At 44.2% G+C, this 26,349-nt stretch overlaps 1 protein-coding gene across 4 annotated transcripts in view; it reads right to left on the reverse strand.

The window, feature by feature from the left end:
• The window catches only part of BCL9 (BCL9 transcription coactivator), a 904,233-nt gene that overhangs the window by 301,677 nt on the left and 576,207 nt on the right, over positions 1-26,349 (reverse strand). For all 4 annotated transcript variants that reach the window (XM_078656778.1, XM_078656780.1, XM_078656777.1 and 1 more), the window contains one exon: positions 1,473-1,559. The gene's annotated coding sequence lies outside the window, so the exon portion shown is untranslated. The remainder of the gene's footprint in view (positions 1-1,472; positions 1,560-26,349) is intronic.

The raw sequence follows: 26,349 nt of genomic DNA on the forward strand, positions 1-26,349 counted from the left end.
TGACAATATGCCTCGCAACAGGCAGTGCATGCTCTGTGTAGTAGGCAAGGCCTAAATATTACGAAGGTTTTTCCAAGTTAACAACTGGGAATACATGATCCATTGCAAAAAGGTTCAGCTAATTAGCATCACTATTACACCAAGAAAACATTTGGAACCAATGATAATAATCATTGTTAATAAAATGTTTCAGGGTTAAACTATTATAAACCAGAAAACAGGTAGACACAAGATTAGAAGCAGCTACTATGGGAATCTTTCTTTTTACAGTGTTCACAAATACACTTAGAAATAAGCTTGATGCACATGTGATATATGTGATGGACAGCCTAAAACTACCAGTGCCAGTACGTTCTGGACATCAAGGCAATAAGGGGAGGGGGTAGTAGAAAATGACTTGGACTTTTCTTTGGTAGTTGTATTGTATGTCACTTAATTGTATAGAGCATTAACTTAAAGCTGACCTATAGTGAATGTCAGATTCATGCAGCTATAATAATTCTTAAAAGGTAAGTGGGGTAACTGAATATTTTAGACAGATCACGGCATTAACTTATTAATGCCCTTCCCTCAAATTAAACGTCATTTCTTCAACTAATGTGAATATTATCAACCCAAATGAAAGGCAGGAAGGAGACAAGTTGCTCAGCCATCAACTTGCACTTAACTTTCAAGAAAAGCACAGTTTCTTTGTTCGGAGGCTCTTTGGCAACACTCTTCCCCACGGCTCTCCCCGCACCTACTCCCACCCCTCTCCTCCAAGCAGTTTAAAAGCCTCTGCTTGGACAAATCAGCCCACTTTCACCTTTCAAATATCACTGCAAAACTGTCTACAATTACATTTATTGAAGACAAATAAAATGATTGAAACCAGTTAATACTGGAGAACTGAGTATCCCGTTAAGAGTTTAAAGTACAAAATATATTGCAAAACATTTTGCATTTCATTTCTAAGCATTATAAAACTGCAATGTGAAGAAGGGCAGTTTCAGAAGCAGCAGGTTACATTTACTCTCACTAAAAATACCAGAAAAGGAGGGCGGGTACAGAGAATACAGGGAGAACACCTTAGCCGCGTGGTCCAGGGAATGTTTGGAACCACGAAGGGCATTTCCACGCCTAGATACAAATAATGCAATAGTTGTATTTATTTATTTTATTTTTGTGTGCAGTATGAGTTTCAACAGTCCACGCATCCATCCCGTGCTTACATGGGCAAAATAAATTCATTATCGTAGAGCGGCCATTCAACAAGAACATAATTTAGCAAAAAAGACACAGCTTGGTAGTGCTCAACCTACTTTCTGCGAGTTCTCTGAATGCATAAAAGATGATATTCAACAACAGAGCACTATCTACTACAGGCACATAGCAAATAGTGTCCTCAAAGTGTGTACAACCAAATTCGAACATGTAAAAGCAAGGCAAAGGAGCAGCCGAAGCCAGATATGCCTCAGAAGAGTGGCACTCACCAGGTCCACTAGTGTCACGACATAACTAGGTCCATTCTGTAGGCAACGGACGAGGATCCTTCACAGAAATACACTCAGGACAACGGGCTGCAAAGGAAAAACAAAACTTTTAGGCCATCAGAAAGCACACAAAATATTAATCTCCAAGGCAAGAAATACATTTGTCTATTCCTTCATTAATCTTCTGATGGACATCCTGTCCAACTGTATAACCGAGTAGTGACATTGATTTTGGCAACTGTTAAAATAAAAAAAGCATTTGCAATGCAATAGGTCTAGCACTAATGGTTTGAGCTATTGGCATTGCTAAATATTGCAACACCAATTGCAACAAAAGTCTATCAATTGTAGGCCAAAAAAAGTGTATTTATTTTTGTAGCAATGGTGTCATGCTGCGCTTTAGATGAATATGTTTAAAAGTAAAGTGCGCCAGACTGCGATTGCTACAATAGTTGTGGGTGCGTTAACAATTGATATGTGCAATGATGGCTGGTGGTGTGTGTGCCTGTAGAGATTGTGCACTGATGGCTGGTGGTGCGTGTGCCTGGTGAAAGCATGCACTGACAGCTAGTGCTGTTTTTGCACAGTGAAAGCGTGTACTGTTGGTGGTGTTTGTGCCAGGTGAAAGCGTGCACTACGACTGATGGTGTCTGTGCCTGATGAAAGTGTGGGCTGACTGTGGCTGTGTGGGCGGGTGGCTGTGTGGGCTGACTGTGGCTGTGTGGGCGGGTGGCTGTGTTGGCTGACTGTGGCTGTGTGGGCGGGTGGCTGTGTGGGCTGACTGTGGCTGTGTGGGCGGGTGGCTGTGTGGGCTGACTGTGGCTGTGTGGGCGGGTGGCTGTGTGGGCTGACTGTGGCTGTGTGGGCTGACTGTGGCTGTGTGGGCGGGTGGCTGTGTGGGCTGACTGTGGCTGTGTGGGCTGACTGTGGCTGTGTGGGCTGACTGTGGCTGTGTGGGCGGGTGGCTGTGTGGGCTGACTGTGGCTGTGTGGGCGGGTGGCTGTGTGGGCGGGTGGCTGTGTGGGCGGGTGGCTGTGTGGGCGGGTGGCTGTGTGGGCGGGTGGCTGTGTGGGCGGGTTGCTGTGTGGGCGGGTGGCTGTGTGCGCGGGTGGCTGTGTGCGCGGGTGGCTGTGTGCGCGGGTGGCTGTGTGCGCGAGTGGTTGGGTGGGTGAGTGGTTGGGTGGGTGAGTGGTGGGTGGGTGTGTGGTTGGGTGGGTGTGTTGGGTGGGTGGGTGGGTGTGTTGGGTGGGTGGGTGTGTTGGGTGGGTGAGTGTGGTGGGTGGGTGGGTCTGTGTGGTGGGTGGGTGGGTGGGGGGTTGGGTGGGTGGGTGGGGGGTTGGGTGTGGTGGGTGGGTGTGTTGGGTGTGTTGGGTGTGTTGGGTGGGTGGGTGGGTGGGTGTGTTGGGTGGGTGTGTTGGGTGGGTGGGTGTGGTGGGTGGGTGTGTTGGGTGGGTGGGTGGGTGGGTGGGTGTGGTGGGTGGGTGTGTTGGGTGGGTGGGTGGGTGGGTGTGGTTGTGTGTGTGGTTGTGTGTGTGTGGTTGTGTGTGTGTGGTTGTGTGGGTGTGGTTGTGTGTGTGTGTGGTTGTGTGTGTGTGTGGTTGTGTGTGTGTGTGGTTGTGTGTGTGTGTGGTTGTGTGTGTGTATGGTTGTGTGTGTGTATGGTTGTGTGTGTGTGTATGGTTGTGTGTGTGTGTATGGTTGTGTGTGTGTATGGTTGTGTGTGTGTGTATGGTTGTGTGTGTGTGTATGGTTGTGTGTGTATGGTTGTGTGTGTGTATGGTTGTGTGTGTGTATGGTTGTGTGTGTGTATGGTTGTGTGTGTGTATGGTTGTGTGTGTATGGTTGTGTGTGTATGGTTGTGTGTATGGTTGTGTGTGTATGGTTGTGTGTGTATGGTTGTGTGTGTGTATGGTTGTGTGTGTGTATGGTTGTGTGTGTGTATGGTTGTGTGTGTGTATGGTTGTGTGTGTGTATGGTTGTGTGTGTGTATGGTTGTGTGTGTGTATGGTTGTGTGTGTGTATGGTTGTGTGTGTGTGTATGGTTGTGTGTGTATGGTTGTGTGTGTATGGTTGTGTGTGTGTATGGTTGTGTGTGTGTATGGTTGTGTGTGTGTATGGTTGTGTGTGTGTATGGTTGTGTGTGTGTATGGTTGTGTGTGTGTATGCTTGTGTGTGTATGGTTGTGTGTGTGTATGGTTGTGTGTGTGTATGGTTGTGTGTGTGTATGGTTGTGTGTGTATGGTTGTGTGTGTATGGTTGTGTGTGTGTATGGTTGTGTGTGTGTATGGTTGTGTGTGTGTATGGTTGTGTGTGTGTATGGTTGTGTGTGTGTATGGTTGTGTATGTGTATGGTTGTGTGTGTGTATGGTTGTGTGTGTGTATGGTTGTGTGTGTGTATGGTTGTGTGTGTGTGTATGGTTGTGTGTGTATGGTTGTGTGTGTGTGTATGGTTGTGTGTGTGTATGGTTGCGTGTGTGTATGGTTGTATGGGTGTGTGTATGGTTGTGTGTGTGTGTATGGTTGTGTGTGTGTATGGTTGTGTGTGTGTATGGTTGTGTGTTTGTATGGTTGTGTGTTTGTATGGTTGTGTGTTTGTATGGTTGTGTGTTTGTATGGTTGTGTGTTTGTATGGTTGTGTGTTTGTATGGTTGTGTGTTTGTATGGTTGTGTGTGTGTATGGTTGTGTGTGTGTGTATGGTTGTGTGTGTGTGTATGGTTGTGTGTGTGTATGGTTGTGTGTGTGTATGGTTGTGTGTTTGTATGGTTGTGTGTTTGTATGGTTGTGTGTGTATGGTTGTGTGTGTATGGTTGTGTGTGTATGGTTGTGTGTGTGTGTGTGTTTGTGTGTGTGAGTGTATGGTTGTGTGTGTGTGTATGGTTGGGTGTGTACAATCCACATCGTTCACACTGAGCTCTGTATATAAAGGTCATGCAATTTGTACATGCGATTTTGAAAGTAATGTATTTCTGAGAGCAGCACCCATTTTTTTATTAGATACCTGCTTACAAGACAAACCATATCTTCTTTACAAAGTAAAGGAGGTCCTCCCTTTGTAGGGAAAAACAATATAATTCTGTTAAATGAGTGAACGAAATGCATTGGGGCAGAAAAATAAAAGGGAAATGAAGCGGGAGTGAAGTGTGCGTGAAAAGGAGAAGGCTGTTAGTGCAAGAAGTGCGTGGCTAGGCTTGTATGAGAAGCAGGTGTGGGAAAAGGTGTGAGGGGGGAAGTGAATGCGTGGGATCTGCGAAGGCTTTGTGTGAAAGGGAACTGTTGACATTGGTCACAGGAGGATGTACCAGTGTCTGCTTGGGCAGTGAGTGAGTGATCTGATAAGAGGACAGTTGGAATGAGTGTGAAGAACTGGTATGAACATTAGGGTGAAGCAAGTCTCTTATGACAGGACACTGAATGATAGTACAATGAGTGATCTGGTACAACGGCAGTAGGAATCTGGTAACCGGACTGTGAGAGTAAATGTGAGGCTCCCAGTCAGAGGAAAGCGAGGTTGAGTGTTTTTTTAATGAAAGGGAGAGAGTGAGTCATGGTGACGAGACAGGGAGCGAGTAAGGAATCTGGCGATAGCTGGGAAGATGCAAGAGATCTGGTAAGAGGACAACGAGAGCTACTCTATTTTGACATTAAAAGTTTGAGTTCGGGTGAGTGGGCACGAGTGCTTATCAACGCACTTTGTTTTTTTTTTACTTTCAGCTGTGCTGCATAGCAGCCAGGCTGCTGTACAACATGGCTAAACATATCACTGACAAAACCAACAGATTTTGTATAGGAGAGTCCTGTTTGCTTTGCCAATGCTCGTTTAGCCTACCTCAGTCAAAGAGCAGGCGCGGGTTTGCTGCACCTCCTAGCTCGAGTCCCATGTATTTTTAAGTTTCTTCAAAAAAAAATTGACAACCTATTGCGCTTGTTTCAGTCGCAGGACAAAGTCAGGCAACAGGAAATTCAGCTTCCATCCGGGGCCACAGAGAGGCTTGGATCACATCCACCAAACAACGCGTTGCGTGCGTTTGTTGATAGATGCGAGGTGGCACGCTGCGCTTGCGTTGTTGCGTCGTTGTCGCACTGTCAGCTAGTGGCACTGCTGCGGAAAGGGAGCTCGGCAGCTTGTACTCGAAAGAACCAAGCCTCCGCTGCTGCTCTCTGCGTTTTGAAGTTTTGGCGGTTGCTGTTCTGGTGGCTACCCGGGCAGCTGTGGGGACAGGCAAGTGAGCCACTGGCGCGGGAAGAGTCAGGAGATGCTTTGTGCCAGTAGATGCGCATAAACTGCTGAGGCTTCCTCAGGGAGACGTAAAGAGTTTATATTCCTTCCTCTGAAACTCCGGGAAAGTGTGTGAAAGCTCGTTTGATTAGGCTGAAGCTGTACACATGTATGCAGGGATTAAGGACAGGGTTTGGAGTAGGATGTGAACATATGGGTAGTGTGTATGGTGACAAAGAGTGAAAGCATGAAGAAAGGAATAGGTGTGTTCGGGTAAGAAGTAGGGATAGAACATCTCAACATGTCCATTCTTCGAGCTTGTAAAGGATAACACCGCATCCCCTTTTAAACGTATACCAATTGCACGCTGTTGGGAACAAGCAGGAAGTGGGATAAGGGAGGGGAGGGGGTGGCAAATGGTGAGCAATGATGTTCTCAGTGGCGGACAAATGGTGCACGCGCCCGGCGCACATGCACTGTGCCCGATCAGCCTGCAGACTTTGGGAGCATTTTTAAAAGTACCTTACTAAACTCTCGCAGAACAACGCATGCACATTGGTTCAGCGAGACCTAAAAAGGGTCTGTAATACCAGGTCGGTATAAGATTGGACAGATTAGTCAAAAGACCTACTAATACACATAGCCCTACCTGCTGCACTTAGAGTTTCTCCAAGCATTGTATTAGGTTGAATAAACTATGTACATAATGTAGGCATCTGTAGGATCCATTACAACAAAGTAACGAGAATGAATTACCGCATCATCTTCCTTGTGCGAAGGTTATGTCAAAAGCTTGCAGGGTAGTGAGAGTTATGGAGCACTTTTTATGAGCAACTAACCTAGTCTAATCTGGTTGTCTGGCAGTATACCAAAAGCACAAACAGACTGAGGCGTGGCAGAGTACTCTGTATGAGATTGGAATCATATACGTACAGCATGTGGGATACAAAGGCACCAACATATGTTAACAAATCACACCTTAAAGGATTATTACACTTAGAAATGATTCAAATCACAAGTGTCCTCTGCGGCCAGGCCTTGAAGCATACAGATCACCGTGAATCCAGATTACCAATATTAGGGTAGGCATACTTTTCCCAATGCCAAGAACATATACAAATGCAGTAATTCAATTTCAAAAATTCACTAGAAGGGGCAGATTTATAAGGATTCATGGTTTGGGACTCCCCTCAAATTCGCAAGCGATTCACTACTGATTTGCAGACAGCTTCTCCCCATGGAAACAAAACCAAATTATTATTGGCAACTGCAGGAATAGGTTTATTTCCGAAGAGGGAACAGGGAACAACCGTACACATTCAACAGTATTGTACAGTAAAGGGATTTTTAACAAGAAAATACTTTTCTTATGTAGAAAAAAATAAATCACACTAAAATCTATAACAAGTGCTAATGCAGTTACCAGTTACGTGTTGCATTTCCACTTTAAGAAATTTCTAACAGGGGGGACTTTTATCTGAAAAAATCTCATGCGTTAAGTACTCCATAATACAACAGCTTTAATTTTCCAGTAGTATTAAAATGTGGAAAATTAAGTCAGTAGTTTGCTCGAAAAGTATCATTAATCCAAAGTGATTATTTCAAACTTTTGACCTTAAAAACTTGCTCACTTATAAACCGTAGCAATCTCAGTGTGCAATTATAAAATAGGGTGTTCAGTTTAATCTGGACTAATGTTGCCCATAGCAGTAACAAATCGAAATCCACCTCAAAGTAGCACCGTGCACCCACATGATGTACATATAGTTATATTCACTGAAAAAAAGGTTAAAGTATCTTTATAGTTGTAGGTGAACGTCAGTGACATTAACGTTTTCAATGAAAAAACAAAAAACACAGTAATTCACCAGTTCTAGCCAGCAGAGCCAACAATGATTTGCACCCCCACCATGCACTGCTTATGAACTCACATATTACATCACTTACGACATGTTCTATGACATCATTTAGGACACCACTAAGGACATCAAAAAGGACATCATTGATGACATCACAGATTACATTATCCGATGAACGTGTTAGTTTGTTTTATAGTTTACATAGTGGCAGGTAACTAACATATTACTTTTCTACCTAAATTTGCACTGCCTGTATCCAGCAAATGGGTGTAAAGTGTTAACAAAACGTGAGTGCTCCTAATGCATCATAGGTGTGTAGAGGTATTGAACATGTTATAAATCTTTGTATGGAAGAGTAACTGTGTGCAAATTACATTTGATGACTTTTGTTCAGCTGACCTACATCTGGCACGCGTGCCGCGGTCCCGCAGATCCAGAGCAGGACGACGCTCATTCAAGGAGCTTGCACCAACTTATTGGTACACTGCCACTTTCTATCAGAAACACTCGTAATGCCCTGTCCTTCAGAAGGGAAGTGAAGACCTGGCTTTCAAATGATCGGCTTCTCTCCTACCCTCTCCTCCAGCATTTTAGCACTGGGACGTCCCTTTGCCGGGACAGCAATGCACTCTTTAAATTACATAACATGTTCCACACAAGGTTTTTAGTTCTGCAGAAAAAGTTTTTAACGAGGCAAAGATTCTATGTAGTCGATACTAAGTATTGCAAGCTGCCTCAAGGTATTAGACAGAATCGTCTCCGCATAATCACTTCTACTAACATACATGTGCTTGTTTTGATTCAGAAGTTGGGCTATCTAAAATTTTCACCACAGTATGAAGGCTGCAGGTAGTATAATCTTTAGCACCTTCAGACCTTGGTTATTTTATGCGAATAGTGTCTTATATACATGAACTGTACACATTGAGCAGTTGGGAAAATCAAACACAAAGCACTTTTTTTTGCAATTCCAAAGGGTGATGGGGAAAAAAAGATGTTAATAGGATCAAACAACTCAAGACACTTTAATTGGTGATGAAATGAAACCAGATTTCCATGCATTATTTATTGTTAGTGTGCAATGCAGATTTATCAGTAAAACTGTAAGTCTTTGCTAATTTAGTGGCAATTTCAATGGGAAATGTGCTGTAAGTAAATGAAAGTGCGCTACTGCACGATGCTTTAGTTACATATAAAAATAAAGCCTGCCTCAGGTCCATTAAAGCTAGGTGCGTCGTGAAAGTTTTTTTTCTAAAAATTGGGTTGTTCTGAAAGTTTTGGACCAATTGCCCAGCTGGATGTCCATGAGGGCTTCGTTAAATGAGAGAAGCGGTTCCTCCTGGCTGAAGCACCTCAGTGACTATGTTCGTCTTATCTACCACTAAGGTTAGGCTAAGGTCCAGGGCCTCAGCCACACTTCTCAATATCATAGCGAGTCTGGTATGAGAATGGGAATGGTGCTGCCTAGTGGGGGAGGTGGTGCCAGGGGCACTAGAAGCATCAGCATCACAACTGGTGCCGGAGGAAGGTCGAGATAGTACAACCCATACCAGTCCAAATCCATCCATGGATCCAAGGGGCCCGAATTGACCCTGGAACTGAATCGCCGGGCGAAAACCAGTGGGGCCCTTCCAAACTCGCAGAGCCCAAAGACATACCAGCAGGAATGCGTCATCCAAATATGAGGTGCATGGGCTCAGATCACATGAAGTTGGGCAGGGGATGCTCCTGAAAACTTGGGGAGGCACGGAGCCAGTCCAGGCTCTACCGCGGTTTCAGGCTTCGAATGACAACACTCCCTCGTCTCGACGGATGACTTAGACAGATAAGGCGAAGTCAAATACCTCTTCAACGTCTTTCTTTTCCTTCCCTTGTGGGGCTTACCCGAAGACTACTTCAACAACAACCAGGATCTTAGGTTTCGCAACAGATCCTGGGACCTTTCTCTCAACCAGGATCAAGACATTTGCATGTCTAGCTTCTAGGAGCTTGTGTGAGCGCTCCCTCAATGTCTTGAGGTGCATGGCACGGCAGTCGATGCAGATCTTCGCATCGTGGTTGCACTGAGGCACCAGAGGCAAACAAGATGCAGGTCGGTCACCGACATCTGTTGGAGAAAGGGGCTGCAGGGCTTGAAGCCGAGCTTCCTAGTTGACATCCTGCCACACCAGGAGAAGATCTCAAAAGAAGACTTTGACAAAAAGTCGAAAAGGGTCAGTAAAAATAAATTACTGGGGTAGCTCTAGCCACACCTGTGCTCACAGGTGCGAAAAGAACGGATGTCAATGTGCTGGGGTGGCGCCTATACAGGCACTGCGCATGTCACTCCTAGCGCAGACGCCACACGGATCAGAACAATGCCAACTAACGGCGCCCAGGGGTACTGCTCCCAAAACATTGCCAGGTCTAGTCTGACTGGAGATCATTATAAGGAAAGGAATCTGCAGGTAAAAGTCTCAGATGTCAAATTTGTGCCCCTTGTTCCGTGTCAATTGCCAGGTCAGCATCAAAACATTTTTTGCTGCCTTTTCGTTCCCTCAATCAATATTCCCTCTTGGAGTCAAAGTATTAACTACATTTGGAGATTTCTTTGGTTTCTACCCTTAAGGTTCCCTTGTATTTCTCCTCGATTCCCTTACGTTTTTTAATGAATGTTACTTTCTGGATCTTGGAGTCCGGAATCCTCAGATTGACCCCATCAATATGTTGCAGTTTCAAAGTTGTATGTTTATTTTATGCTTCTGCATCATCTTTGTTTTTCCCTTAACTTAATGGTTCTCAGGAGGAAGTCTGCACAAGTCCTGCACCCCTCTGCCTAATGGTCTTTTGGAAGGCATGAATTACACACCTTGTGCTGGTCCTTCAGTCTTAGGTTTTGAGGGCGCTTGGGACAAAACATAAAAGGTTTATTTTCCACCCCGTTAGGGAGGCCAAACAAACTTCTAAATAAGGACCACCCACCGACTTCATTCTCCGACCACTTGGCCAAAACCGAACAGAAGAACCTGGCTTTTCCGAACTGTTATGTTGACAATTACACACTTTTAATGTTGTTCTTCACAGTCCACGAGGTCTGTCCTCTTCTGTTCTTTTTGTGCTTCAGTGTGGTTAATTTACTCTGTTCTTCAGCTTCTACGATCTAGACCTGTGGTCCCCTGCTTCCATACCAAACAGCAGAAAAACGAATCTAAAGATGGTAACCATGCCTTTTTGCTACAGGGTCATGCCTCTGACATCGTACGAAGAGGTATCTATCCACCTACTGGTTAACAACCCCAAGTGAAAAGGTGGTGGTGGTGTGTGGGGGAAGGGGGGGGCTGGAAGACTACTTTCCATAACCAATCCCTAGATGGCAGAATAGTGCATATTTCAGATAGCATTCCCACTTCAAAACTTCAATTGTTGCGGATGATGAAAACAACTACATCTGTCACTTCAATTCTCATACCAAAAGGTTAACAACCCACTTCATCTTCAGACGGTCTCAAAAACTTCCATGAGCACAAGATTACCACATATTCTTTGAAAGACACCTTATGTAACAGTCATTCTTAAGGGGCCTACAGTTTAAGGTTTCAAAGTTTTGTTAGCTTAAAAGTTCCAAACACATGGGCAATGTATTGCTGTGGTGACATACTGCATGTGCATATTTTGGAATATCAGGTTACTTTTCTGACGCTCTCTGACGAAGACCGCAAGTACTGAATTATCGGCACAGCATTGAAAGATTGTCCTCTAGATTTGGAGCCAGAACAGAGAACTACAAATTCCTTCTAAACCTAATGTACATAAAAGGCACTTCTGGAAGAGATCCTCAACTTTTGGGATGGCTCTCGTAGACAGACCTACACTTGACAACTATAGTATAGAACATAAACAGAACTGAAAAATTAAAGAGAATGGGAAACTCTTTTCCCAAAAAAATATACATGAGTATTTGAATTAACTTCGTATGCATTTCAACATCCGAGGATACTCTTCATGGAACTAAAGCAATACACTAATTAAATTAACTTAAGTCTTAGTGTTGTTTGGATACAACATTACTTAATGTACTAAAATTCGAATCTTGCAAAATAATGTAACACAAAATAAACTAACATGTAGTCACAAAATAATTACAAAAAACAAATTACACAAAGAAACTGCTTAAAACCCAGACATAAAAACAAAGCTTTGCCCTAACAATAACTATACATCACATACAAACATCTGATAACAAAACTACTAACATACACCATAACAACATATCGGAAATTAATAAACACCAAAAAGCAACAACCACCCAGTATCTCCAGTTCACTTAAGGGACACTGACAGCTTACATTTTTAATGTCAATACATTTTAAACGTAATGTTTCTTAGACTTAATTAAATGCATCTAAGAGTTACACCCAGCATAATTGTTTAAAAAAAAAAAAAAGACGCATGTTCTTTCTCCAGTCACGTTGACTACATCAATGTGCGATTCATGACCTACTAGATTACAAGACCAAACCACACTGAGTAACTAGATTATTTAGAAAACAGGCTGCACACTCCACAGAACAGATGTCCTAAAAAACTGCAAGATCATTAAAACATTTAGTAAGATGGTCATTCACTGGATTGTTGCAGAGGATGCACAGTGTAAAGGCTATTGCAGTATAAAATCCTAACTGGCGGGATATAGCCGGTATTGTAGTTTGGAGTATAAAAGTTAATTTCCCTTAGAAGGAAATGTTTTTAAAACGTTTTAATATTCTGAATGAACTAAGGCAGAGTTCTCCAAAGTTGGTCGTGAGAGGGCCAGATCCATGCCAGATTTTTAAGATAACTACTGATCTGAATGGGGCTATGCATAAAATCTGGAATGGATCCGGCCCTCCAGGACCGACTTTGGAGCGAGAACCATGAACTAAGGAATGGGGATATTTGTAAAGCCCACAATTCCAGACCCTCTCTGGTTCTAGCCTGTGATGGGTCTGCGAGAAGGAGACTTGGGACAAAGTACCTGTACAGTACAATAAATGTGTCAGCTACTCAAGGTGCCATCGTTCTAGCTCACAAAATCCTTGGAAGCGGATACAATTGGACCTCACCGTCGGAGGCAGTGTATATTTAGATGCAACTGTAAAGCTCACAAATGCTTTCATTTTTTGTTTTTCTTCAGATCCATTTCACTAGGGCATTGGAAATTCTTTAATCCTCCTCCATGGCTTTTCCCACATTAACACGAACTTGCTATTATTGCCAGAAAATCTACTACTTGCTGCATAATTTGCCTATTTTTTTTTTTTACCAAAAAGAATATGGTTTTCGCTCCAGTGGTCCAAAATGTATTTATAAAAAATATATATATATATAAGAAGTGCAATGCTATAACTGACATTCTGCAAAAGCTTACTGAATACAACTATTATCAACTGAAACCCATATAATGTAAACACCTATGAGCTAAATCGACTAAGGGTGGCAATTATAAAGTCTGGCTGTCACAAACACCTAAAAAGCACCAACATTAATTGTTGCAGGACGAAATAAGACAACGTTTATAAGAAGCCTGGTCAAAGAACCATAGATTCACGTTTCTATCAGACTGTTGTCAAATCGGCTGTTATTTCAAGATTTGCTCAAATTTGGAAAAGTGTCAAGCAGGATGCATCTCTTCTAAATGTCAAATGCCTTGAATCTTTAAAGGTGATCCTAGCGAGGGACATACCTAATCAATATTAATGCACGATACATTTCTGAAGGACGCTAGAGAGAACAAGGTCCTTTTAAACGACTGATACTGTGTGCTCAGGAAAGCGGACAGCCTCCCACTTAGCATTTACATGAATACACACAAAGTCGGGTGGTAGAACAGATTTTGCAAACGTCACTGAAATTTTTCCAAATGACCAAAAAAAAAAATCAAAGTTTTGCAAGAGGGTAGTTCTAAAATCGCGAACATGTTTGTGAGTGCTTGTAGGGTCTCTGGAGTTGAAGAAACACATACCGTTAACAAAAAGAAGGGTGCCTGCATGGTTGGGTAGGCCTCATTTGGGGTAGTCTACGGAAGATCTTATAAAAGCTAAGCAACACAGATTCTCTATCTACGTTTAGCTAACTAACAAGCAATACAGAGACACACTTGGGTTTATCAAGTGCTTTTGATATTCTAAACCAAATAATACTCATAACAAAAGGGGGGGATTTAATGTCCCATACGGTTTATATGACCTGTAGTTATGGAGTATACAGTAACATGCAAATATTTAAACTGACGTGTTAACGCCAATATTCATGTTTTCCAGGCGGTGACTAGGTTAAATGTTTGCACAAAATATATTTCGCTATCCATTGGGAGGGGAGGGGGCTGGATTATAACTTCCTAAATAGAATACCACACTTACTTAATGAAAAGAGGCACCTACATAGAGATGTGCCAAGGTCAAGATAATGGGTGAACATAAAGGTAACCTCTGGGGCCAAATGCAGACTCTAGAAATCACATTCTCATAGTGCAGTTAACGCCACACCAGACATATGGCCACGTTACAAAGGATTTTTTCCCATTTCACACTACTGCAATCTTGCATCAGGAAAAAGGTGCATGAGTGAAAGAGCAGGAGGAAAAATCAAAGAAAAAAAAAAACACTCCTCCATTTGGTCTTAATTCACACTTGTGGGCATTCCAAGAGCACTGGTTATGGAAATCCTCCACTAAGGAGGTGAACGCACATGCATTTTTTAAATGCATATCTAACTTTTCAGCACACCAAAGTTGCACCTATAAGAAGCAGGAACATGTATATGTACTGCAGAAAAGACACCAATTAACACATCAAGATTGTGCAAACATGCTCCAATATATATATATATATATATATATATATATATATATATATATATATATATATATATATATATATATATATATATATATATATATATATATATATATATCCAACACACAAGAGTCGCCTGTTGTGGAAGACGCCACTCCACTCAAACCGGTAAGTTTTCGCCAAATTTTCTTTATTGCAGGTAACACGGAACCAGGGACCAGCTCACAAGATGCTCAATTCCCTCCCAACGCGTTTCATGTTTAAGAACACTTCCTCAGGGGCTCTGGGATCAAAGTCAATGCTGTTGCACTTTTTGGCGGCAACCTTTGGTGTTCAACTTACTCCGCCTCAGTGGGCGTGGCCAAGACAATGGCCTGCTGGTAGTTGTGGTGCACGTCGTTCTCCTTCAGTGAGCAGCATCTCATTGCTTTGTATTAATAAAAGTTTTTATCCAAGTGGATTTGTGGCAAAGTTTGAAGTTACTCGTGCAGCTAACTTTCCCCGCAAAATTGGGCGCGCTAGAGGGTGCACACACGGAATGGCTGCTTAGCTGAGCAGCTCCCGTTCCTTGGCGTATAATCCTTCATTTATCCTTACTCACTGGTGAGCAAAATCCTCACAAAACCCCACAACTGTTGCAGAGAGACGTCCTCTACAATCGATCTGACTCTCAGGCTGCCAGCGACGCCTGGGCTCGAGATATCGGCTTTGGAAAAGTTGCCGACTGTACCCTTGGAGCTCACGAAGTGAGGGAGGCGGCCGCCATTGAACACGCGAGGCCGAGGCTCACCACGAGGCAGTGGGCCTTACCTACACTCTCGGATGCGGCGACTGAGATAAGCCTAGCGACTGACCCTCTACTCAGCCTAAATTACAATTCCTGCCGAGCGCTGCATGCTGTCCTAGTTGGCTTACCCTTATGCACTGTCCGGCGCTGAGCGGAGACGACGGAACCGGCTGGGAGGTGCGTGGCTGATTACTGCATGACCCGCGCTGTGAAACGCCACTCGGGCAGAGCACTGATACCGCTACCCAGGTCCTTGAAAGCGCCGCGGGGGAGTTTGGACACCCGCTGTGCCCTCGGTCAACTTACACGAGGTGAGAAGCGCGTCGCGCTGACAGCGACCGTGGATTGACGCCCTGCTGGGAGTCAGGGGGAGGTGAGAGCGCTACGCCTGTACCCAGATACGGGCCAGATCGCCGCATACACAGGCCTGCAATCGCCTTGGCCCTGGCGCTGAGTGGGGTACTAATCGCGTCAACTAAGGCGGCGGGACAGTGAGAGCCACAATTGACCCTGCTCCGCATCGCTACCGCCGTTCAAGACTGGGGTTGATACCTGCACTGTCCTCACCCCTGCGCCACCGGCACTACAAGATCTACCGTGGCTCAACTCGCGCGCAGTGCAAGGCGCCCACAGCTGCATACCGCTGGCCTGAAACTTATGCTGACATACAGTGCCATTGCGACCCACGTGGAGCCCATGCTGAGTGTTGACCGACACTAGCCACTCTTGACGATTGATCGTGCATACCTCTTGCAGGATTTCAGTACGTCGGCGCCTGCTGACGGTTTAGCTACCCCAGAGTGCAGAATTTACCTGAAGTGAAGAGTAGTCCTGATATCCAGGAGCGCTGAAGGTGGTGCCGTGGGGGCGACTGACTCTGAATACACTGCTTGCCGCTGTGACGCCATACCTGGCTTGGAGACGCGCACAGCTGCGGTGGTGAGCCTCGAGATAGTGGGTAACGAGAGACCAGAGAGGCAACATGGTACGCACTGATAACCGCTAGACAAAATTAAACTTTGACAGTGCGAAGAGAGGTACGAAGTCGGCCACTGCCGAGCCAGGGCCTAGTGATGTAAACTCGTCTGCCAATGCCTCTCCCACCAAAGATCTGGACCTGCACCACCTATTCCAAGAGATGAGGCAAGGGTTTGCCACTGTGGTGGAAAAAGTGGACGGGATGACATCCAGGATGGACGCCTTAGTACATAAAGTGGACAGGCACGAGGAACGAATCACAACAACGGAACAGCGTATCTCAGATAATGACGTCACCGCATCCCATACTACACAACTCGCCCGCATGGACAACCTGCTACGAATAATAGCGGCTAAGAATGAGGACTTGGAAGCCCGTAGCCGGCGCAACAACATCCGCGTCACGGGAATTCCGGAATCCACAGACACGGGCAAGATGGAACTCTATGTGGAGAAACTCCTCAAGGGATCGGTGGGTGAGGATGCTTTCTCGCCTCAATTCATCGTTGAGAGCGCACAGATCATTGGCCCCATCCCCAAGCCTGGACTGCCACCTAGGCCAATTATCGCAAAATTATTGAATTATCGCGATCGTGATGTGGCGCGGAGAGCGGCTCGAACTCAACAGAATTTACACTACAATGGAATCGCATTTTTCATCTATCCTGACTTCACTCCCATGGTGCAGGAGGAGCGGCGTAAGTTCATTGCTATCAAGAAGAAACTGCGGGAAGCCCAGCTGGAATATGCCCTGCTCTACCCGGCGAAATTACGAGTGACACCAGGGAAAACATCACTTTTTCACAAATCCGCAAAAGGCTGAGGACTACCTGAAGACGATTCGTAAGGCAAGGAGGGGTGATCGGAATGCAGAGGCGTATCCAGAAGGAGACCCAGCCGCTGCAGCAGACGCACTTTGATCAGATGTAACCAGCCTGACCGAACTTGCTGTACCTTGGGACGGTCAAACCCTGCACTCGCTACACGGATACAAAGGGATCGGCGGATTCACAGCAGATTGAGACTAGCTGACCTCTCCAGTGGTAACGTATTCCAAGGACCACTATCCCGGCCCTGGCCTCCACCAAGGGCGGTACAGTTTGGGAGGCTATCGGCGGGAGAAGTGGCTGTGCGCCCTTGATGTTGTTTCTCTCGCGGGTACTCCCCATACATGACATTGAGTTGGTGAAGTTGAAGGGGGGGAGGGGAGGGGTGGGAACGAAGGCTGCTGGCATGATTGGGATGCTGTAGTGGGAGGGGGGTTGAGTTGGGCCGGGGTGGGAAGTTTTACACTTGGAATGGACAGGCAAACTACGGAATGTCATGGTAACCCTAATAGCCTGAATGGGACAGGTGCTGCTGCATTCATGGTGGCGGGGGCTGATGGATCGATGCTTAGTGACTTATCATCAGGACTCGACAAATCCGAAAAAGGGTACTAGTCCTGCAGGTCTAGTACCATGGAAAATCCCCTCGACCTGACTCCAACCCACTTGACCTCCGTCTCTGAAAACGGAGCAAAAGTGACAAGATAACAAGATTTAAAGGCATGTTTATTGCTCATTTCCTTAGTGAGCAATAAAAATGCCTTTAAATCGTGTTATCTTGTCACTTTTGCTCTGTTTTTAAAGACAGAGGACAAAAGTTAGTTTGATTTCCTACTCGCCAGAAAGGGCGAGTAGGACCTAAAAATAGCTCGTCCTTATCCATTCTCCCTCGCAAATGCGAGCGGGCGAGTGGATTTGTCGAGCCCTGCTTATGGCGGACTTACGAACTGATGCACAATTGAACTGTATGTCGTGGAATATCAGAGGGCTTAACAACGCAAAGAAATGTCGAAATGTGATTACTTATCTAAACAGACACCATGTCCAAGTTGCCATGTTACAAGAAACTCACTTATCACCACAAACACGAGCCACCTTTGCTAGCAAATGGGCTGGAGTCCGCGTCTTCTCCTCTTACTCTACCTATGCGAGGGGAGTTACTATCCTCAGACATGTGACGTTCCAAAGGTGCGGAGAATTGACTGACAAAGAGGGGCGCTTCGCTCTGCTGTGGGGGCGGATAGGCCGCAACACTTTTACCTTCGTTAATTGTTATGCTCCTAACATCGATGCACCCGAGTTCTTCACCACACTTTGGGGTAAAATTGTGGATGTTGGGTCCCGACATATCATTTGGGGGGGGAGACTTTAATTTGGCACTGATACCACACCTAGATAGAGCGGATGGGGTACTACACTATAAGCCCAGATCTAGGGAGGCACTGGAGGGCGTGATCACATAAGGCGATTTGTTGACATATGGCGATCTCTCCACTCTACCCGGAGGGAAGGCAAGCATTTCACTTCGCAGACAGGCACATGGGCACGTCTAGATTACTTCCTGACTACTAGGGAGATCTCCGCGGGGGTTCGGGAAGTGACACTTGCCGAGGACGTATTCTGACCATAGCCCCGTCCTGATGCACACACGCATAACTGGGTGGGATAACCCTAGGCCACAATGGAGGTTACAACCAACGGCTCTGTTGGACAATTTATTCCGCGTTGAGCTCGGAGAGGAAGTTGCTGCTTTCTTTCCTAGGAACAAGGGAACTGTCGACTCGGTGGAACACGTCTGGGAGGCCTTCAAGGTCACGATCAGGGGATATTGCATCTCCAAAGGTTTCGGGGTTCTACGTGACATACAAAAACTATCCACACTCTAGATAGAGACCTGAAGGCTTTAGAGCTGCGGATGGTGGAGGATGACAGCACCGACATACATGCTGAGTTCAGAGACAAATTGTCAAAATATGAGGAAGAAGCTAATCGAGAGGTAAAATTCAGGGGGAAACACTGGCAGGCTAGGAAATACTGCGAAGGTGACAGACCGGGTAGGGCGCATGCGGAGATGACGCGCACGCCGCGTGACCGTAACACGATTCTGGAGCTCACAGACTATCAGTGGCGCACAGTTAGGAACATGGATGAAATACTCACTGCATTTACTTCACACTATCACGCACTTTATACTACTACCACCACTGCCAATGTGCCCTATTATGCTGACTTCCTAGGCGATATAGCCCTATGCTGGCTCAGCGACGGAGATAGAGCCTTCCTAGCGGCCCCCTTCGAATTAGATGAAATCCGTGAGGCTATAATGTCACTAAAGAACGGTAAAGCGCCCGGACTAGATGGCAGTCCCGCTGAGTTTTATAAAGCATACATCGATATTATGGCCCCTGTCTTAAGTGAGGTCTTCGAGGAATCGCTGGCCGACGGTATACTCCCCAGTTCCATGCGAGAAGTAGTCATCACCTCACTTCTGAAGCCCGGCAAAGATCCTAGTTCCTGCGACTCTTACCGCCCACTTTCCCTTTTGAATTGCGATGTAAAAATACTTGCGAAAGTTTTAGCTACCAGACTGTCCCCTCTTAATGACTAGAATGGTCTTGCCCGACCAATCTGGGTTTGTCATGGGTCGCTCCACCTCTCATAACTTACGTACACTGTTCTCCCTGCTTCGCACTGTTCACCCTGATATGCCAGTGGCGGCAATCTTCCTGGATGCCACTAAGGCATTCGACTCGGTCGAATGGCCGTACCTATTTACTGTCCTGGCAAGCATGGGTTTCCCAAAGTTATTTATTTCCTGGGTTGAATTGCTCTACACACAACCAACGGCAAAACTCCTCATAAACGGTCGCCTTTCACAGTCCATTGCCATCTCTAGGGGCACCCGCCAGGGGTGCCCTCTATCCCCCTATTATTCGCGATTGAGCCCCTTGCCTGTAGGCTCCGGCAGCTGCATCGCGATGGGGCGATACGATGCTTTCAGCGTCAGATCGATGTGTCCTTATACGCTGACGATATGACACTTTACGTCAAACACCCTGCTTTGAACCTCAATTCCCTCCTTAGAGAATTTGTAGTATTTGGTAGGATGTCAGGAGTACACATAAACTGGTCCAAGTCGCAATTTTTCCCACTCACGGACCCGGTCTTCGATTTTCCTCTTGATTACCCCCTTGAATGGTGTCGATCGGAACTCAGTTACCTGGGCATACAGATCTCCCGCGACAAAGATGAAACACTTCGCTCCAACTATGAAGTGGCAATCACGAAACTCACGGCCTCAGTGGACCGCTGGATCACCCTACCGCTCTCCATGGCTGGCAGAGCGTCCCTTATCAAAATGGTAGTACTGCCCCGATTCCCATACCTCTTCCTCAATATCCCCTACTACCCAGGGGCCTTCTTTAAAACCTTGAAGTCGGAACTATGCCGACTGTTCTGGGGGGTAAGAGCCCACGGTTGAAGTGGTCCACGCTCATACAACCATATGACAAAGGAGGCTGCGACGTCCCGGACCTTGAGGCTTATTACCAATGTGCACAGGCGCATTATGCTTATCACTGGCTGGTTCCTACCCCCTACATGCCTCAACTGGCAGTGGAGGACTGGATTGTGCACCCCCTCCCGCTTAATGGCCTACTTCATTGTCCGGAATCATTAATTATGACATCAAATACTTCCGTCTCCTGCACACTAGATGCATGGCGCCGCATAACTTGGAGGTTGTCTTGCAGCCTGCCATACTCACCTAAACTACCACTGACTTATCACCCTAAACTAGCACTACTAAAGGAACGAGGCTTCCAAATGCTCTGTGAACGCATATGAATCACTTATTGGGGCGATCTATTCTCGGACGGCCAGTTCAAAACTGCAGAGTTGTTCTTTAAAGCTGACGCTCGTACTCCGCTTGACGTGTTTTATTATCTCCGTCTGCGCCAGGGGATGAAAGACATCCTGCCTGAGTTCCCTAGTGAACCTGAAGTCCTGCCTCCACTTCATTACCTACTATGTTCACAAGATGGCACGCACCTAGTCTCTGGCCTCTATCGACAGCTCGGAGCTAACGTTCCGATATCTCAAACCGGGGCCCGAACGCATTGGGAGGTCGACCTGGCTACCGAACTCACTGACGAACAATGGCAGTATTGCTGCACCCTTACGGCCCGAATATCAGCCAGCTGTAACTCAAGATAATACACTACAAATTCCTGCAGCGACTGTACTATACCCCGGTAAAAAAGCTTAGGTTCCGGCTGGCAGACGACAGGTGCGAGCGCTGCCATGCCGAACATGCGGGCTTCCTGCACCTTGCTTGGGAGTGCCCTCCTGTTCGTCACTACTGGCAGCAGGTTCACGACACTCTTACTGCAATGACTAGCGATACCCTACCTGTAGATCCATTACTTATGCTACTTGGTCACACGCCACACATTCCTAAATCCTGCAAGAAATTCATAGATACCGCATTGCTCTTGGCAAAACGACGAGTGGCATGTCGCTGGGGTCGGGGCAGGGCGCCTAAATTCAAGGACTGGTTAGCGGACTTACTGTCAGGAACAGCATATCACTTTCACTGAACTGTTACCGATCTCGTGCCAACCTAAAGACATTTGGGGACCCTTGGTTAATTACCTACTTGCCCAGACAAACGACGACGATAATCCAGAGGGAACTCCTGAAGGTGTTACTGCCGACATACAGGGATAAGAGATATTACCTACCGCTGCATGCACCACTGACCTCCCTTTGATCCAGCAAGCTGACCCCATACATTCCTCTATTTCTCACCAAGATGTACGAATCACCGTTACATATTGCCAATTGACACTACCCCCCAGGCACTCCTGTTGGGCCCTCACGTCTTAAGCAGTTCCAATGTGCCGCCTACACTGCACATCCTCATCGTTATACTTGCTGACACCTCATGTCGTCATGTATACCTCATGACACCTCATGTCGCTTTGCATTGTGTTCATCCTCCAGACTGTTATATACTGCCATGAATGCTAATGTTTTACAGTATACCTTCATTGCTCATTGGTGCATATGATACTTTGTCGAATCAGAGTTCCATATCCATGTACGTGTACAACTTCTTGTTTTTTTCTTACGTTTTTTTTATCTTGGAAAACAAAAAGAAATTTAAAAAAAAAAAAAAAAAAAAAAAAAAAAAACTTTCCCCGCAAAATTGGCACCCGTTTCCAAAATCAGGTCCGCCGTTTGACGAACTCGCTGGGATGCTGGAACAGCACAGGGGAGTCTTCCGCGGCTCAGGCAAAGCCACTAACATCCAACACACAAGAGTCGCCTGCTGTGGAAGACGCCACTCAAACCGGTAAGTTTTCGCCAAATTTTCTTTATTGCACACAAGATGCTCAATTCCCTCCCAACGCGTTTCATGTTTAAGAACACTTCCTCAGGGGCTCTGGGATCAAAGTCAATGCTGATGCACTTTTGGCGGCAACCTTTGATGTTCAACTTACTCCGCATCAGTGGGCGTGGCCAAGACAATGGCCTGCTGTTAGTTGTGGTGCACGTCGTTCTCCAGTGAGCGGCATCTCATTACTTTGTATTAATATAGTTTTTATCCAAATGGATTTGTGGCAAAGTTTGAAGTTACTCGTGATGCTAACTTTCGTTTTGGATGTTAGCGGCTTGCCTGAGCCGCAGAACACTACCCCGGTGTTGGTTTCAGCATCCCTGCAACGCTGTCAACCGGCAGAATTGCGTATGGAACAGGTGCCATTATAGCAGGAATATAAGCAGCGCGAATGAATTAATACCAAGCCACTTGGATAATACAGCACATTATTCAAGCCACGAGTGAGGCTGCTCACCAGAGAAACACGGCGGCACCACATCAACCAGCAGGCCACAGTGTTTGCCACGCCCACTGAGGCGGGGTGATCTGAATTTAATTGTTGCCGCCAAAAAATGGCTCGCAACTGTTTTAAGCACAGAGCCCCTGAGGAAGTGTTTATTAACCTGAAACGCGTTGGGCTGGAGGTTCATTTCACGTGTGCTGGTGCTTTTTCTCCACGTTGCTTCCTGCAATAAAGTGATTTGTTTGGCGATACTTACCTGAAGTGTGGTGTAGAGGGTAAGAGGGTAAGAGGGTAAGAGGGTAAGAGGGTAAGAGGGTAAGAGGGTAAGAGGGTAAGAGGTAGAGGTAGAGGTAGAGGTAGAGGTAGAGGTAGAGGTAGAGGTAGAGGTAGAGGTAGAGGTAGAGGTAGAGGTAGAGGTAGAGGTAGAGGTAGAGGTAGAGGTAGAGGTAGAGGTAGAGGTAGAGGTAGAGGTAGAGGTAGAGGTAGAGGTAGAGGTAGAGGTAGAGGTAGAGGTAGAGATATATATAGAGATAGAGATAGAGATATATATAGAGATAGAGATAGAGATATATATAGAGATAGAGATAGAGATATATATAGAGATAGAGATAGAGATATATATAGAGATAGAGATAGAGATATATATAGAGATAGAGATATATATAGAGAGATATATAGAGATAGAGATATATATAGAGATATATATAGAGATAGAGATATATATAGAGATAGAGATAGAGATATATATAGAGATAGAGATAGAGATATATATATAGAGATAGAGATAGAGATATATATAGAGATAGAGATATATATAGAGATAGAGATAGAGATATATAGAGATAGAGATAGAGATATATAGAGATAGAGATATATATAGAGATAGAGATAGAGATAGAGATATATATAGAGATAGAGATAGAGATATATATAGAGAGATATAGAGAGATAGAGATATATAGAGAGATATATAGAGATAGAGATATATATATAGAGATAGAGATATATATATAGAGATATATATAGAGATAGAGATAGAGATAGAGATAGATATATATAGAGATATATATAGAGATAGAGATAGAGATAGAGATAGAGATAGATATATAGAGATATATATAGAGATATATATATAGAGATAGAGATATATATAGAGATAGGGATAGAGAGAGATATATATAGAGATAGAGAGATATATAGAGATAGAGATATATATAGAGAGATATATAGAGATAGAGATATATATAGAGATATATATAGAGATAGAGATATATATAGAGATAGAGATAGAGATATATATAGAGATAGAGATAGAGATATATATAGAGATAGAGATAGAGATATATATAGAGATATATATAGAGATAGAGATATATATAGAGATATATATAGAGATAGAGATATATATAGAGATATATATAGAGATAGAGATATATATAGAGATAGAGATAGAGATATATATAGAGATAGAGATAGAGATATATATAGAGATAGAGATATATATAGAGATAGAGATATATATAGAGATAGAGATAGAGATATATATAGAGATAGAGATAGAGATATATATAGAGATAGAGATAGAGATATATATAGAGATAGAGATAGAGATATATATAGAGATATATAGAGATATATATAGAGATATATATAGAGATATATATAGAGATATATATATAGATATATATATATATAGATATATATATAGAGATAGAGATATATATAGAGATATATATAGAGATATTATATAGAGATATATATATAGAGATATATATAGAGATATATATAGAGATATATATAGAGATATATATAGAGATATATATAGAGATAGAGATATATATAGAGATAGAGATAGAGATAGAGATAGAGATATATATAGAGATAGAGATATATATAGAGATAGAGATATATATAGAGATAGAGATATATATAGAGAGAGATATATATAGAGATAGAGATATATATAGAGAGAGATATATATAGAGATAGAGATAGAGATATATATAGAGCTAGAGATATATATAGAGATAGAGATAGAGATATATATAGAGATAGAGATAGAGATAGAGATATATATAGAGATAGAGATATATATATAGAGATAGAGATATATAGAGATAGAGATAGAGATATATATAGAGATAGAGATAGAGATATATATAGAGATAGAGATAGAGATATATATAGAGATAGAGATATATATATAGAGACAGAGAGACAGAGAGACAGAGATAGATATATATGGTATTTTTAAAAATGACACCCGTTTTCCCATACCATCATTTTGTACATTGTGTGAACGACCTACCCCATTTTACGGATAGCATTTTAAACTCAAATTAACTTCAGAAATACTTTTGTTTGATTGATATATATATATCAAACAAAAGTATTTCTGAAGTTAATTTGAGTTTAAAATGCTATCCGTAAAATGGGGTAGGTCGTTCACACAATGTACAAAATTATGGTATGGGAAAACGGGTTTCCTTTTTAAAAATACCATCCATTGCAGCTCACCCCTTCTGACGGTTGTATGTTATAATTGTTTAAAAGTTGTATTTACCCCCACTCTAGCCCCTGGCGGACTAACCCTCTGAAACAATATTACCTCAAACCTAGACGGGCTACATCTGAATTGTCTCACTATGAAGTTAAAGCCTTGGTCAACTCCTATGCCACTGCCACAAACCAACCCATTCCAAAATCCCAGTCATCGTCGGGTACGAGCAGGATCCCTAACGCAAGTCACCCGCCCAGACCACCAGCCCAACTCCCCTTCATTCTACTCAAGCAACCCAAAACAAAAGCAGCAGCGATATTAAACAGCATGCTCATAAACGGTCTGTCAGCATCAAAGCACGCCACTGAAATAGCAGAAACCAGTTCGCATCACAAAATAGACATAGGTTTTCGGACAGAAACTTAGCTAAACAACCCCTCATCAGCCAACCTTGGATCTCCTCAACCCGCCAGGTTTCTCAATCATCCGCTGTGACCGCAAAGACCGCTCAGGTGGTCGTCTAGCGATCATTCACAAAAACGATCTCCACCTTGCATCCGTCCACATAACTGATTACTCAATCTTTTAATATCTAGGAGTTACCCTGTCCACTAAAGGCCCAAGTCCAATGAAATTCCACATCATCTATCACCCTCCAGTTGGTAAGCGTCAATTCATAGAACAATTAACGGACTTCATAAATCTAAACTACTTGAAAGATTCCATAGACATCATCTTAGGAGACCTACACTTGAACCTGAATGATACCAATGGCTTTACTGTATAAGCTCTAGTCTCCCTTCTAGAATCGACAGGTTTCACCCAACACTGTAAAAAGCAAACCCATAACAACATTGCCAACCGCAATGGTAGATGCCTACACATCATCCTTCCCATGGACTGGTCCAACCACCACATAATTCTTTTCAATCTGAACTTCAACCAAACTTTTCACAAATCCCACTTGCGGAAATACTGCACAAGAAACCTGCATCAAATCCAATAATCGGAGCTAGAATACCTAATTAGCGCACAAATCAACGCTCACCCG

This window comes from Lissotriton helveticus, chromosome 8 (assembly GCF_964261635.1).
Source record: "Lissotriton helveticus chromosome 8, aLisHel1.1, whole genome shotgun sequence".
Classification (NCBI taxonomy): domain Eukaryota; kingdom Metazoa; phylum Chordata; class Amphibia; order Caudata; family Salamandridae; genus Lissotriton; species Lissotriton helveticus.